This window comes from Electrophorus electricus, unplaced genomic scaffold (genome assembly GCF_041902795.1).
Source record: "Electrophorus electricus isolate QZ-2024a unplaced genomic scaffold, ASM4190279v1 Scaffold70, whole genome shotgun sequence".
Taxonomy (NCBI): domain Eukaryota; kingdom Metazoa; phylum Chordata; class Actinopteri; order Gymnotiformes; family Gymnotidae; genus Electrophorus; species Electrophorus electricus.
In genome coordinates, this window is record NW_027658787.1 from 289,745 (window position 1) to 297,519 (window position 7,775).

At 42.9% G+C, this 7,775-nt stretch overlaps 1 protein-coding gene across 1 annotated transcript in view; it reads right to left on the reverse strand.

Annotated features, from left to right (window-relative positions):
* The window catches only part of LOC145643259 (C-terminal-binding protein 2), a 74,164-nt gene extending 66,611 nt beyond the window's left edge, over positions 1-7,553 (reverse strand). The window contains exon 1 of the mRNA XM_081709682.1: positions 7,209-7,553. The gene's annotated coding sequence lies outside the window, so the exon portion shown is untranslated. The remainder of the gene's footprint in view (positions 1-7,208) is intronic.
* Between the last annotated feature and the right edge of the window lie 222 nt (positions 7,554-7,775).

Below are 7,775 nucleotides of genomic sequence, written 5' to 3' on the forward strand. Positions count from 1 at the left end.
CCTTTTGCCTTCGTGCCCCCCACCTCTGCAGACCACTACCTTTAAAAATAAAAAACAAAGAAGGCAAGAGCAGGATGTGACAATCAAAATTACTCTTCACCAGAACTTCCATAGCTAAGTTGGAGAACTTCAATAAATAAATAAATAAACAAACAAACACCATACATAAATAGCAACACATCTGTCACAGCACCACAAGTAGAACCACTGTTCCTGTCAAAAACATTTCAGCACTGCAGCCCTGTAGGTTGGTGTATTAACATAACTGCAGATGACCCAGTAAGGCAGCAAACCTCCAACGTAAGCCCAAGACTGACAGACCAAACATTTGCCCAATAACTTTTTTTTAAAACACCCAAGAAACAAATGATGTCTCTTCAGTCATTATGGAACATGCGTGTCACATGTTGGCCAGTGCTGGGGCAGATTATAACGGCGGCCCAGTGATGGTGGTACACCATGTCACAAACGGTGGCGTTACCACGGATACGGTTCAACGGCTGCACACTCAGTTCCTCGGTGAGGGGCAGCACTGGGAATGAGGGCCGCCATCTGTCCATACACGAGAGTACACGAGTGTGTAAGTGTGTGTGTGTGTGTGGTGGGGGGATGCAGAGTTTTGGCATGCCTGACTTCCCCCAAGCCAACACAAATGCTTCAGAAACATTGCACGGGGTGTGAAGTGCCGCGTAGCTGCACTGGACAGGAAGGAGAAAATGGCTGCCACCTTTGAAACACACACAGCACCGGAATGAGTCTATGGCAATACCAATCTCTGTCCCAGCGATCCACAACCGCCGACAGGATATTATCAGACACCCAGAGCTCGCAAAAGACATGGGATCAGATTAGCTCTCCAACAGGCAGATGAGCAGTAATCTCAGCTCGCAAGGCGCAAGCGCTGACCAGCACCGAGAGAAATGAGTTCAGGTGTGCTGCTGACAAGGCTGGACGGGTCCTGGACAGGCTCCAAACCAAAGGTCATTAGCCATTTAAGCAGGATAGTTCCATATACAGAGATACTCAAAAGGACACACCGGAGTAGATGGTTCCAGAAAAGCAGTGTTGCATGCAGTGAGGACAAAAAAAAAAAAAAAAAAGTTTCCTTTCTCCTTCTCTCTCTCCCTGGGCGTGGGTGTGTGTAGTAGTTAAGATGTTTTGTACAACATGGTTGAGAGTGATGGTGTGCGAGTGTGTGTAAAACACACTCGTGAGAAATGCAATGCGCCACGTGTCCCAGACCCTGCTGGCATTGGGAAGCTGCACAAAGATAGATACCTGCCTCCTTGTATGCATGTTATTCACTTTCTGCTGCCCTTTGTCCCGCAGTTTAAAAAAAAAAGAAAAAAAAAAGTGACAATTGTACTAGCCAAGCAAAGCGGGCACACACACACACACACATACACACACACACACACACACACACACACTCATGGTCATACACACAGTGGAAGATGCTCTGCTCCTCTCACTCATCACTCAAACACTCACTCCACAAGCAAGTATGAAAGACATGAGTTAAAGATATCCCAAGCAGCAGCCTCCCAGAGACAACTCGAACGCTAGCATGAGCTGAACCGCTTCAAGATATCTGAGTATCGCCCTTCCCAACACTCACTTGTTTGACTGTTAAAGGCATTCAGTGGAGCTGTTCGCTCAAGTTACTCATTCATGTGATTTGAGTTAAGCCATTAGAGTGGAGTTGCAAGTGACCACACAAAATATTTGGCACTACTGATCTATATTAGCAGTGGTGGGCCTGAAGGGTATAAACATGAAGAAAATAAATAATTACATTGCAGAAACCTCACAGGGAAGTGAGCTTCAGAGGGAGAGTACTAACAGTATTAACTAAATACTGTTAGAGGATTTGTGTGGTCTGTCCAATGGTCAACAATTACTGAAGTTCCTTTGCATACCTCAGTATGTGTGTGAGAGAGCAAGTGAGTGAACATTGTCCCATCTCGACATATTAACATGCTCACCAGTTAAATGGTACTCTGGCATGTTAACATTACCTGCCCTTTCTTTATGTTTCTTTAGGTTTAGGGACAGTGTGCACAATAACACATACACACATTTATTAGCTCCTACAACACTGCTCGCTTTCGCTCCGGGCAATGGGCTTTCCAGCCCTCGGGAAACGCCGACTACCACGTTGCACCTCCAGACTGTTAACGGACCCAAGAAGCACAGTCACGCAGGGGCTCCTCAGCTCAGAACAGCTGTGGAATGTGTACACAGTTTTCCCTCACCATTCTTGTCAAGTGTGTTCTTTTTTCTTTCAATGTAGGCTGGAATATGTTTCCTTAAAATTTTACCTATAGAAACACACACGGTCCCTGAACTTTTGTAAACACACCAAGAAAGATTAATTCAATATCACTGCATGTTTCCTGCATCTCAGATACAACAATTTAACAGATTCAAATACACCCGTGCCACATCTCCCAGAAGGAAGCGTCCCTCTAGGGGTAACTCAAGGCCATTCAGCCTAAGAGAAATCCTGAGTGGATTACACGAGCGCCCAGCAGAGCATCAATTAATAAGCATTAAAACAGCAGCAGCATTACACTGGAAGAGAAGAAAAAGGCATCGATAATTGCGGCATTTCTCAACAACGAGGCGAGCCCAAACTTGCCGAGTGGGGTCGTAACACGGAAATGCTCGGAGCGCAGCACTGCTTACCAACAGGCTCGAGCTGACAACAGTACCAGACCTATAAATGTGTATATTTTATCCCAAAAAAGGCATGAAATAAACAACCAACAAAAGAAGTATTATTATTGTTATTGTTATTATTATTATTACTATTATTATTATTATTGAGATGTTTTAATGATTCACATTAGACTTTGGCCTTTCATTTCACTTGATTTGTGTTTACACATGAAAAAAAAAAAAACCTCTGAAATATCTGTTTTAACAAGACTCAAGAACAGAAGAAAAAATATCTTGAAATATGCAATAAAAATCAATTTGTTACCATGCCCAAACAAAGTCACAAAGTGTGTTACCTAAAAAAAGGTAAAGTCAGTGACACTATGGTACTTAGCATACATGCTGTAAAATGTAGTCTATATGCACACAGCACACCGGCTCAACACAGCTCTAATTATAATCCCTGTCTGCATTTTACTAACCAGTGGTGGATGTGTCCTGTTTAATCCGTGGGCTGTTCTTCACCCTTTAACTCCCCCATAAAGTGTCAGTGTGTGTGTATATATATATATATGTGTGTGTGTGTGTGCATGTGTGTGTGTGTGGTACAGGCGGCTGGATTAGAAGGCCTGATTTCTAACGTGATTACACGGCCCTCAGCCTCTTCCCATGAAAGAGACATCCGGAGGCACACAGTTTCTCTTCTCATCCATGTCTCATTCCTCCTCTCCTCTACACTTTATTTCTCCTTCATCGCTCTCCGCCGCACATCTTCAGCTAAGATAACCATCATGACAGCAGATTAAATTAAGACTGGCTGAAGAACAAAGTGAAGTAAGGCTATCCCCCTCTCGTATGTCTTGAACTCATTTCTAATGTCTTCATAATCATATACACACCTCCAACCTGGAACAGCTCCACTATGAACCATCTAATGCTCAAATCAGATTTGTCTTTGATAACCCCATCAAATTCTTGTGTTTCGCCTAGCCATGACTGGTTCATTTGCTCAAAAACAAACAACAGAACCCAAATAAGGTCTCCGCGTGATTTGGACTTAGACTCAGAATGATCAAAAATATGAAAAAAAACCGAACCCGACTATTTATCTAAAAATGAGTTGAGACTCAAGTGTGTTCTCCGATTACCAAGAACAAATGTACAATCACGGTGCTGAATACTTTCACAACCGCTGAATAACATTGAATGCTAATATGTTTGGTGACAGTTGATGTTTAGAGCAGCTGAGACTGCAAGCGAGGAAGAAACACAGACAGAGTATAAGAAAGAAATAAAAACAGAATACAGTAAGAACTCCCCTCCTTCTCTTTCTCTCATTCCTCATGTTTAGCAGCGAGCTAACCGGAGGGCAGGCAGGCTGTCTTTCGCAGTTTACGCCCTCACCTCCCTGTTTAGTGCAGGCGTCACCAGTGATTAGCCGTGGCCTGCATCCAATCAATCCTGCCCGAACCTCAGGCTAATGAGCATGGAACTTTCCCCACACTGAGGACACAGCCACAGTTGCACTCCAGACACTTTTGAAGGTAGCACAAAAAAAGCAGGAAAAAAGGTAAGAGAGGGTCTTCAGAGACCAATTAAAATCACACATTCAAACTGACCCACCTTTCTCTCTCAAGCAAATTGTGATGAGGGCTATTCTATCATCTTGACTCAGTCAGCTAAACTCCTTAATTTTTTTTTATGCTTTCGGATTTATTTGCTCGTTTGTTTGTCTCCACTGGACTCACAGTAGCTCTGACCAGAGTGGTGAGTCATGAATCACAAAATCTAAAAAAGGTCCCATGTTACCATATCATTAATGGTGGCATTGTCTATGAAATCATGTGCCACCATCAAAGTTGCAGGACAGACTAATAAAACATGGAAAAAAAAACAAAAAAAACAACTAACTAAAGCATATCCACAGCTCAGGTGACCTGATGTGTACTGGCATGCCTACAGAATGAATCACTACTGTGAAACTTCACGAATGATTCAGGAAAATACTGGCTTCAGGGAACTCCTGCAGATACATAAGCTTGCACATCATCTCCACAGAGTTTTTACACTCAGCCACCAGCTGGAGACGATTTTGAGAACAATACATGGGAGGTGGTTACTTGCTCAAAGGATTAGACCCATGAAGACTCTGGGAGACAGGCAGAGGTCACTGATGCCTGCTAGTTGAGGAACTGTACAAACATTCACTTCAGTTAGCAAGAGTATTGAGGACTGTGGTGAGTGCCCCACTATGCTACAACATGACTCCACACTACGCCATGACCTACATGTTACAATGTTTTGCTAAACAGGATGCCGCTCACCATCTTTATAGAAGACAGTTGTTTATCTGTCTCTCTACTTTCTTCCCTTCCCCATTTTTGTTTTAACCCCTTATGTGTCCATTTTGCTGACACAGAAATGAGTTAAGACTATTTCCATGAGTGACTCTGTAACTTGTATCTTCTAAATGGCTCAGGCATTCATTCTTGGTAAATGTGTGAGAATATAAATAACCTATGTCTAGGCGACACAGGAAGTCCCACCACCCCCACCCACTCAAACATACACATGCACCCACACATCTTATATCTTGGTAGAGGGTTTTCACTGACGTACTAATGCTAAATAATGCTATGTCTGAACTTATACTTAAAAATCTGGATTTGTAAGATAATTAAAAGAAAGTTTAAAACTTGTCATGCCTCCTCTGATGATAAGTGTGTCATCCTGGTTCTAGTTCTCTACAAATATCTAAAAACATCCACAGATGCAGAGTGTGCTGGGTGAATGCAATTCTGATGCTTCTCTCATGACTAGTGGTTCTTAATGGGTTGCTCTGACAGGGGCCCTTTTGTTGTATTGAGCCGTCCACCATATTAAATGTTTCCTTGACAAAGGCAGAAGAAAACGCAGATGTCCGAGAGAGAGCACATCTGTAGCTCACCATCATCCCAACACAGAGCCAGATTCCCCCCATCCCTCTCTCTCTCCTCCATTTCTCCAACACTCTCCCCCTCCCTCTGTGTCCTTCTCTTGTACTCTTTCACTTGAATTCTTTCCCGCTCTCCTTCTCCCGCTCTCTCTTGCGATCTCTCGGGCACACAAAAGCTCCACTCACTAAGGTTGTGCTCCATTCAGCTTGCTCCTATGAATCAATTTAGCTCTCCAATCATCTCTGTCAGTGCATTACTCACTAACAGGGGTCAAGCCACTGAGTTATTCCCTCCTCCTCATAGGGTTTGTCTCACACACTGGTCATTCTTTTAGCATTTTGCTAAGGTACTATTAGTTAACTTAAGCATTACCTTTGATGTGATTTATTTTGTAATTAAAATGTATTTATTCCATCTTGTATCCCGCACACCACAAACCTGATAATATTAATGAAGTCACATTAGTTACTGTGGCAGTTTAGCAGTCTAGAGTTAATATGTCAATATACATTAAGATAATATTTATTTAATGGGTAAGTTAATATGTATTAAGTTATACCGTGACATTGTCTGTTTCATTGGTCATTCCATGCAAAAACCCAACCCAAAAGCCCAAATCCGTCCACTCCAACCAAAAAGTCGCCGGATAAAAGCTCTAAGGCTCGAGATCTCAGGTAGCCGGGCATTCTCGTGTTACTCGAATTAATTTTGTTCTGCCCAGTTTGGGTTGTCATCTTTAAGAAGAATGTATGATCAATTTCCTATCGTTAGTTTAAAGAGCTCAATGCGAAATTAGACGTCAGGTGTACTGACCAAACAGACCAAAAATATTATTCATTACTGCTGTTCAACAGATTACCAACCCGATATGAAATATTTTACGATACACCTCTAATCATGGCGCTCCTACTCCCTCACGACTACACACGGGAGTTCTCCGTTATGAATCCTGGACACTCAAGACTACGCGGCGCAACTTCCTAGCACCACTACACACCAGCTCCAGCTAATTGTTATTTGGGCTGTGTCATTGTGGACAATAGCGCAAACATTGTACGATCAAGAAAATGGTAAATATAGGCTGCTTGAACTTCTGAGAAATGTGAATTTCCCACTACCACACACGGGATTCGTCTGTTTTTAAATTATGGAAAAGTGCAAGTGGGCCAATAATCCGATTACGATATTATTCGCGACGTAAACTGAATCTCACGAAGAAACCGTCGTGCATCACCTAGTAATTCGTCACACTTACCCTGTTAAAAAAACTCATCTTTCTTATGACTGAGTGAAATCAACACCTTATAAGCTGCATGAGTTACCTCTTAATAGATTTTAAAAGCCAGCTCTCTGGAAACAGCGAGGATAGATCTGGGGGAAGGCTTCTTTTGACAGATAGGTAGCGATCTGGGGCTTTACGTGGTCAAACATGTCCTCACCGTTCACTCCTCGTCCCTTTCTTTTTCTTCGTGGCGCAGCGAAGCGAGAACACATGGCTATATCAAAGCTCCAGCTAGCCACATCGTAGACAAAATGCAATAAAACACTCTATTTGTAAAGCTCAATAATAACTGTGCTGTACAGTTTTAGAATGGCACCATAAAATCTTACCTTAATGCAAGACGTTTGTTGCAAGTTATGAAAGACGAGTTTTAGGCGCCCGGGAATACCATCATAAGCGCCGCAGACGAGTGAATGTTTCCTTCCAATTTTGATTTCTTTTTCGAATAGTTGCTCCAATCTTTAAAAATGCTAAAGAAACTTAATTATCCAAATAACTGAAGTGAAACTGTGCCTTTACGAGCAATCCCAGCACCGAGGCCACTGAACCGTGTCAAAATAATTTGGCTGAAAGTGGGCTACTGCGACGAAGATGGGATGCTTCTGTTTGGAGGGGTGGACGTCCTCTGTGTGAAAGGCTCAGGAGAAGGGAAATGTTTGAGTCTCTCTCTCTCTCTTTCTCTCTCTCTCCCAGTCGCTCTCGCTTTCCTTCTCTCCCACTCCCACTTTCCGTTTTTTTTTTTTTTGTTTTTTTTTTTCATCAAGGCGGGGTCTTGGGTCTGCTAAACCAATGACACAAAGCCCGAAGAAGCGGCCTCGCCCCCCGTAAGTATCCACTTTCGGTCTAACACACACATACACACACACTTTTGGCTTTGGTTGAGCGGGTACCAAACA